The sequence below is a fragment of the Rissa tridactyla genome, chromosome 5, assembly GCF_028500815.1.
Source record: "Rissa tridactyla isolate bRisTri1 chromosome 5, bRisTri1.patW.cur.20221130, whole genome shotgun sequence".
Taxonomy (NCBI): domain Eukaryota; kingdom Metazoa; phylum Chordata; class Aves; order Charadriiformes; family Laridae; genus Rissa; species Rissa tridactyla.
Genome location: NC_071470.1, coordinates 58678361 through 58686241, shown reverse-complemented (window position 1 = coordinate 58686241; position 7881 = coordinate 58678361). Strand labels below are relative to the sequence as shown.

The 7881-nt window shown below is 40.7% G+C and overlaps 1 long non-coding RNA gene across 1 annotated transcript in view; it reads right to left on the bottom strand.

Annotated features, from left to right (window-relative positions):
* Positions 1–936: 936 nt before the first annotated feature.
* The window catches only part of LOC128910588 (uncharacterized), a 14171-nt gene continuing 7226 nt past the window's right edge, over positions 937–7881 (bottom strand). The window contains exons 2-3 of the long non-coding RNA XR_008466779.1: positions 4841–4919; positions 937–1046 (exon numbers count right to left, since the gene is read on the bottom strand). This is a non-coding gene — a long non-coding RNA (uncharacterized LOC128910588). The remainder of the gene's footprint in view (positions 1047–4840; positions 4920–7881) is intronic.

Here is a 7881-nt window from a genome sequence, read left to right as displayed (position 1 = left end):
TAATATTTACTAACTTCTTAGTGCCTGACTTGGCAACCGTCATAACATTTTTTCAACCATAGGGGTTTTTGAAGGCTTTGTGTTCTTTGAGCAGGACTGGGGAAAGCTCCGGATGGATTTCCTTTGTTTTGCTTTCAAGCACGCTAATGAAAGAAATTGCTCTGTGGAGCCTCAAACTGACATCCAAAGGCTTCCCTCACCCATGCTGGGCTTCAAGGTACCTTGTCCACAATGGGAGGCAATGTACAGGTAAGGACAGGGGATAGGCTGCCTCTTTTTTCCCAAATCATGCGGAGCAAGACAAGAAGCGATTGGCTGGCCATTGCATTTTGCAATTAATTGCTAACAGCAGTGGAGCGGTGACAGCCAAGAATCTTCCTTGTCAGCAGGGAAGAGCAGCACAAAAAGGCGACCTTCCTGTCATCCCACTCTTCCTCGTTTGGCTTCTTTTGGTCTGCCGGGAGGGCAGGATGCACTACTTGAGGAAAGGAATGGTGCTAAAATGGCTCTGTGCTTTGCCAAAGTAAAGATTACCTTCTTAGCATATTTAGCACAACCTGCTAGTGTTAAATATTAAACCCCAACTATTTTGTGTAGTCTCCACACAAACACCATCTATCCACCCTTTCCACAGAGACCACAGCAATTCACATCTCAGGATCATGTCAGCATCCCTCTCATCTTTACAGGTACTTGAAGATTATTCCCCAGATTAAATACATTTTTAATAATTCATCCCCCATTGCCAGCCTGGCCCACCCTAGAGAGAGATCAAAATGCTTCAGCTAAATCTGGTTTCAGTTCTATTAGAAAATATGACTAATAGACAATATTAGTCTAATATCTAATAGAAAATATTAGAAAATATGCCTTCCAAACTTGTTCTAAAGAAAGATATTTAAATGCAGCTTGTCTTACAAAATAGGTACTATGGGAGAACGACAGCATTTCTGTGGCCCCAGTGGCTTCACTGTAGATGCAGGTATTTTTCAGGTGATATTGACAGTCCGCGGTCCCTGGGGAACATACTCTAGCACAAGATGGATCTGCACAAACCACAGAAAAGAAAAACTGCAGGATAATCACGTACCTTCCAAAGGGCTGTTTACCAGCAATATATGGCTGTTTATGTCCAGAAAGACAAGGCTTTAATGAATCAGGAAGAAGTGCTCCCACTTGTTAAATCCCTGACATGGATATTTTAGAAGTAGGTGCACCAGATAGATTTCTCTTTTCCTTGCTTTTTTTGCTTTCTTTCCTACTAGGGGACCAGCCTTACTAATATCCCCAGCACTGGATTTCTGAAAATTAGTATTTTGTAATATTTCCTTTATGAGAGTCAGATTAACCAGAAATGACAGGACAGAGAACAGACACATTGCTCAACTCTACCCTTTTACTCACAGCTCTCTCATGAAATCATCAACCATTTCGCGTGTGGGAAGATTTGGCTGATGCTGCTGAGCTCCATCCTGCACTGTGAACATACAGCCAGTCCTCCACATTTTGCCGCAGCAGAAAACGGCTCTTTTAGCATTTTGCATAAAATAAAGTTACTCCTCTGAGGAGATTGGTCCTTTTTTTTCCAAAGCAACCTCCCTCCTACCACTGGAAGCGCCTGGAACTCAATCAGCACCTCATCTGGAAGGATTGACTTGAGACATTGATTCTTGAGGTGCTGGATTAAGGCAGCAGGAGTGAGGCAGATTGATCCCATTTGTAGATTTGTCTCTCAGCTTTTACGCTATAGAAACCACTTTTACATTTTTCAACTCCTTGTCTGTGTAGCTTTTAAGAGAGAAAATGCTTTTCCCTGAGGTCGCTTTAGGCTTGCAGATATAAAAACGTATCTGTAGCCATTTCAAGCAGCTGATCAACTTAAAATGGAGTAGAATTTGATAATTCAATGAATTCACTAATTGTATCCAATGCTTCAGTTTTATATGTGGTTTCATACTAAATAAGGATTTTGTTTAACCATATTTTGGAAACAAGCTCTTTTGGGCCACCAACATATTCTACTACATAAATTACTGTTTAGACGTGCTCTTGTGTAAAAAAAGTTGCTTATCTGATGCAGTGCAACAAATCAAAAAAAGCTGTTAAATTTTGCTATATAAAATAATTAGCATGTCTTATTCTTTAAAGAATGTTAAAGCTCTAAAAAGAAAACTTTTCTCCCAGACTCCAAGTTTTACAGAGACCTTTTTGTACCAACCCACAAGAGCAAGTTACCAGAAACTCAGTGGGCCCAGTAAATGAAAAATACCTGGGAGAAATGATCAGCAGCACAGGACAGCAAAGTGTCCTTCTTCAGTGTTTCTCTGCTAGGGAGAATTTGGCTAAAATAAAAAAGAGGTTTGCTTCCCAGCAATCCCTGAGTGCCAATGCAGTCTTCTTTTGGGGCCATCAGCAGTTCAAGAAAAGCATAAACATGTTAAACCTGCCTCTGTAATGAATAAGGTTCTCTGGCACCACAAATGTTACTTCTGGTCATGGATCATAATTCTGAGCTCAGCAGCGTTCACATATATACCTCCATTTGGGACAGCGGCAGTAAAAACTTAAAGGTCTCTGGTTTCCATATGATATTTTCTGGCGTAGATGGATTTTGCTCTGCATTGGAGAATTAGGATTAGAGTACAGACATAATAAAATTTCATGGCTTCTTTCCCAACCTGGGTTCTTCTTATTAGAATCACATGGGGACATGAACTCATCATAAAAATAGTAAATCTGTTATTATTTCAGTAATATTTATTATTCGTACATGGGATATATTGTGAGAAAAATAAATTCTAAAGATCTACCGGCAAAGTGATATTAATAAATCAATCACCCACACCAAGTTTCTCAGACACAAGAATTGCTTAAGCAAATAACAAACTTTAAAAAACAGCTTTTGATTGGCTTGCACTATTCTACACAGCACATCAAAACCTGGTGTGTAAGGTGAAGGCATTTCTATGACAGTGCTGTCAAGGTTTTTATGCATAAAAGGTAGGAGCACATGTAGCTAGAAAAGAAGGCCATCAAACTGACAGATGAAGAGAACCTCAATGAGAACTAAATCTGGGTAGGTGGATGAGTGAAGGAAAGAGCCCAGTTTATAACATCAGGAAGAATATTATCTCGTGGGTTTAGACATAGCTTGGGTGAGAGGACCTAGAGAGAAGCTGGTCAAAGCTGGGTGGGGTGAACAGACCTGACCAACAGGCCGCTATAGGCAAGTCGGGTTCACCCGACTTGCCTGTAGTGACTGAAACAGGAGGCACTGGCAAGAGGAAATAGAAGTCATTGTAAATCTTCAAACCAGAGGCGATGACAAAATGCGTGAGAGGAAATGGCAGAGAAACTGGCCAAGGTACTACTTGAGTAGAAGAAAACAGATCTAGGGTAATGATGTAGAGGTGGTAGTTTGCTTAAATAAAGTTGTCACTCAAAAGAGAGAAATAAAGACAAGAATAAGGTCCTCTGAGTGCGAATATGCACTTCTGGCCTGACTGCAACCACAAGTATTGTAATAGAAAATCAGCTCAGCAGCCTTGATTCGAAACAGAATAACCAGCTTCAGTACAACAGGGAACAAACCTTTTGAGCTCTTTTCCTCTCCTTAACTGGTTTCTTTGACAGTGTTTTCACTCTGCCCATAGCAATTCTCTGATGTTTTCTCACAGAAGTTTTCTCTGGGTTCTTGCAGCACCACTGAAGCACATAAAGTAAGACTGCTGAGCCAAATCATCTCTCAAAACTAGCTGTCCAGCCTTGGTTCCCAAGGAACTATTAATTTCAAGGACATGACACAACAGGTTAGCACCTTGCACTAAGATAACCACAACTCAGTAGATTTCTGGAGGATGCGATTGACTTTTCTTAGTCAGACATGTGGGAGAAAATAAAAACATCACTCTGTGTTGTTTTCAAGACAAAAACTGCAGACTTGTTTCTGTGGATTCCCACGTGATGCCTCTGAAGGTGCCAAATAACGCAGTGACATGTCAGGCTGTACACACTGACTGTTGTGTTTAGACTTTCCATGTTGTGATCAGGTCTGAAACGAGTGGCATGACACTCAGTAGCCTCTAGCTATTGGACAACCATAGACGAACTTGCAAGAACAAACACTAGTCTTCGGACAAAGAGAGACATTATCTAACTCTTCCTAGGGAGTATGAACTGTACACAGGAAAGGATGCTCAGAGTGATAAGCAGAAATAAGAAGGGAGGCAAAGTATTCTAAAACGTGTTTTAAACTGAGACCCCACAGGGCAGTGGCCCACAGCTTAAACATCAACGGTGGGAAAACGTGATGGGGAAGGCGAGTGTGCTCTGTTATCTGCGGGTCATTTGCAGATGCTACAACAACATGCAGGCTGCTACCTTCCCAAATAAGTGTGCATGGATGGGGGCAGGGGTGCACCCTCCAGCCTTGCAAATGCTGTGTCCTACGTCCTCCAGCGTGCCCGACACCTGTCAGAGTCCGGAAAGGAGGTCACCTCCCTTTTCTGCCACTGGCAGGTCTCAGAGGTCCATGCTGCATGGTGGGTTGTGGCCCTGCTGCAGCCCCTGCATCAGCCCCGGCCTGACTCTGGGAGCCCGGAGCGGAGCAAAACTGCTCCCAGCACTGCCTCTGCTGGAGCATCCACTACAGCCAGGGTCAGCTCCTAATTCATGTTTGTCTCCCAGGGCCCAACATACTTTCCATTTCAAAATTTATTTGCTACAAGCTTTCAACCTTCTGCTACCGTACAGACCCTCAGTACATTTGCCATATCTTACTATGAATTTTGAATGGAGTTGAATTAGTCTAAAGCACTATTTTCTGCGTTGTTTCTCTCACCTTTGTCAAGAAGCTGTACAAATTCTCACCTCACCGTCGGAAATATTCTTCTCTTCAGGCTGACCATTTCTCAAAGAACCTTTTAAAGAAAAGAAAAATTAGAAATAAAAATTCTGTATTGTGATCTAGCAGATATTTTCCTTTTCAACATGGGAGCACCAGCATCACTTGCTCAGTTGTTGTTGCCTAATGTTCATTTAAGCATATGTGTGAGAAAGCTGGCGTATACGACATTACGCTAACATTTGGCATCTGGAACAGTGTTGCAGAAATTAATAGCTCCAGCTTGCAGATAACATTCATATTGACCACTGACCTATTGAACTGTTATATTTAGAAAGATCATTTAAAGGAAAATCTCATAGGCTATTGAATTTGAAGCTGTTCCAGCTACTCTGTGAGGCTTTTTTTTTTCCTTCCTCTTCTCTCCCCTGCAGTGGAATTCTCCAAGGCAAATGGAGTAAAATATTTTGCTGGAGGGGATACTTTACTTTCAAGATTTATTCCTTTGCACCACAAATATATCAAGGAAAAAAAAATCAAAGACAATAGCAAAAATGTTGAAAGAATTGGAAAGTTTATTTTCAGTCTCAGCATGAGAGTTTGACAGTCAAGCAGGGATTGTTTGTTTTATCATGTGAGGGGAGTTAATTTTTATGCTAGGCAGCTACGATCAAACTGAAATAACTCACATTATTTTATTTTAATATTAGTTGTTTCTCCTTTGATGCCATGTCAAGGGAAGGACTGTCCTTCCTACTTATCTCAGACATCTGCTACAGAGGAATTGTCTGTTAATTATCTTGACAGATACAACCTGCAAGCTTGTTTTGATGAGCTGTGATCTATACGATGTAAAATATATCAAAGCATTATGTGTACGAGCCTGTTTAGCATGCTAGCAGCATGTATTTATAGATGCTTGGTCTCTACTTTCCTCCTACCAATAGTTTGTATGTTGAGCTAACACTTGCCTTATTTGCAATACGATGGTCAGACCACCATACGCACACCCTATTACCATCTGCTTTTCTCCGAGGGTAGAAATATGTATTAGGCTATTCAATAGTCTGTAAAATCTAAACCTGAGGGAATATTTTGCTGGTCATTTCACCTCGTTCATTCTCCCCCTCTTTATTCTCTTCTTAAAGCATCGTGTGCAACTTTTCTGCCCTTATCAAATGTTGATATTGAAAACAAACAAATACATGCTATTATTAAAGAGATTCTTGCCAGGAGGTAAAAGAAAGATGTGCTCCTATGAGATTTGCTTACATATTCTGCAGATTGTAGCTAGTATAGCTTTACATTTATTGAAATTGTCTTTTCCCTCGAGTTCTAAGAAAATGTGCCTAAAGCTATTATCGCATCTATCGACTCTGTGGGATTTAACGGACGTGGCTCCTGCTCCCAAGTGGTTGGAAAATGACCTCTATGAAGCAAAGTTCAAGCAGAGTGAAAGCTCTGAGACTGAGATTAGAGACCTGTCAGTTGCCTGGTAGGATAAAAGTGTAAAATTATATGTGACGCTCAGTTCAGTCACATCAAACAGCTCAGAAATGTTTACTGAATGAACTACACAGTTGCTAATTACACTTTCCCCTTAAGTATTCACATTATCATGGGCAACAAATACCCAGAGAATCTGGAAAGGGAAAGCTTCTAATAAGTATGCAACAATTACAGCAGGCATGGTTTTGCACCTTAATTTTCTTACAGTGATTATTTATAGTGAAGAGGCAAATTTGGCCTGTCATCGCATACAGTATCTCTGTATCAGATCTTCTGAGAAAAAGATATTGTAAGTTTTAAACCAAAATACAGCACCAGGAGCATATCTACTAACACTAAAATAAACACAGCTTTCCTCACAACATGGTACAAAACATTGCCTTAACCTACTGACCTTTAGTGACCAAGCTGTTCGGTCTGGCCAGATATATAATGTCTAATGATTACAGCAGCAATTAAAAAACTGATGAATCAAAGCATGTTGAAATTGCTCTTCCACTTCTTCCTGGAGGAAGTGCATTAACATTGTATACTGTGGATTTTTTTCATTATTGCAACTTCCCCGTGTTAGAAAACAACCTTCTCTTGATATTCACTAATTCCAAATTTTGTAACATAATACAGAAAACACAATAATGAAAAGTCCTCTTTCCACAGGCAAGGTCCCTGCTCTACACTTCAAATAATGCCCACAAAAATCTCTGGCCACAGACATGATCGAGAGAGCAAAAGCAAGATGCGGGAGGGGCCCAGGGACTCCTGAGCTGAGTTTTGTGGGACAGCTGTGGTACATGGGACACTTCAGGCAAGAAGGGAAGACAAGGCCAGGGGAGGCTCTGCTGCTGGTGTCCACATGCTAGAAGACATGCTCCACCCCATCTGCTTACAAGGCCATTTACCCCAGGCCAAGGCACCAAGGTCATTAATAAAACCACAGAGAGAGAAACCTGGGATGATCCGCTTCCACGGGCACGCAGGCAATGCAGCCCTCGAGCACGTGGCCACACAGAAAGAGAGGTAACTCCTCAGCCTGCTGCCATTTGCACTCCCTAGGTGGACAATTTATGGTTCCTGTTGTTTTGGGTTTTTTTCCTTTCTTTCTTTGAAAATGCATTTTACACAATGGGAGTTTTTTTTTTTTTTTTTTTCTTCTCAGTGATTTTTTGGAGTCATTCTATACTTTGGCCAGGAAAGGATGAACCAATTTGTTTGATGTAATAACTACAGCGGATAAAAACACAATAAAACTCACAGTTATACTAAACTACTGAGCCAGTCTGGAAGAAACTACTGTTTTGCCATCTGAGTACTTCCACTGTCTTCTTAAAGTACAGTTTAGTTAAACTGCTTTATGTTAGCAAGTTTAGACAACAAATTATTTCACAGAAAGATATTTGCTGCAACAGTTATCATCGAACAAATCTAGCTTTATCTCTGTCTCGGAATTTAATGTATACCTTTGATTTCTTTATTCTTGTAATTTTTCTCAGATAAAAATTAGCTTTTTCCTGATCTTTGTTAATTCCAAA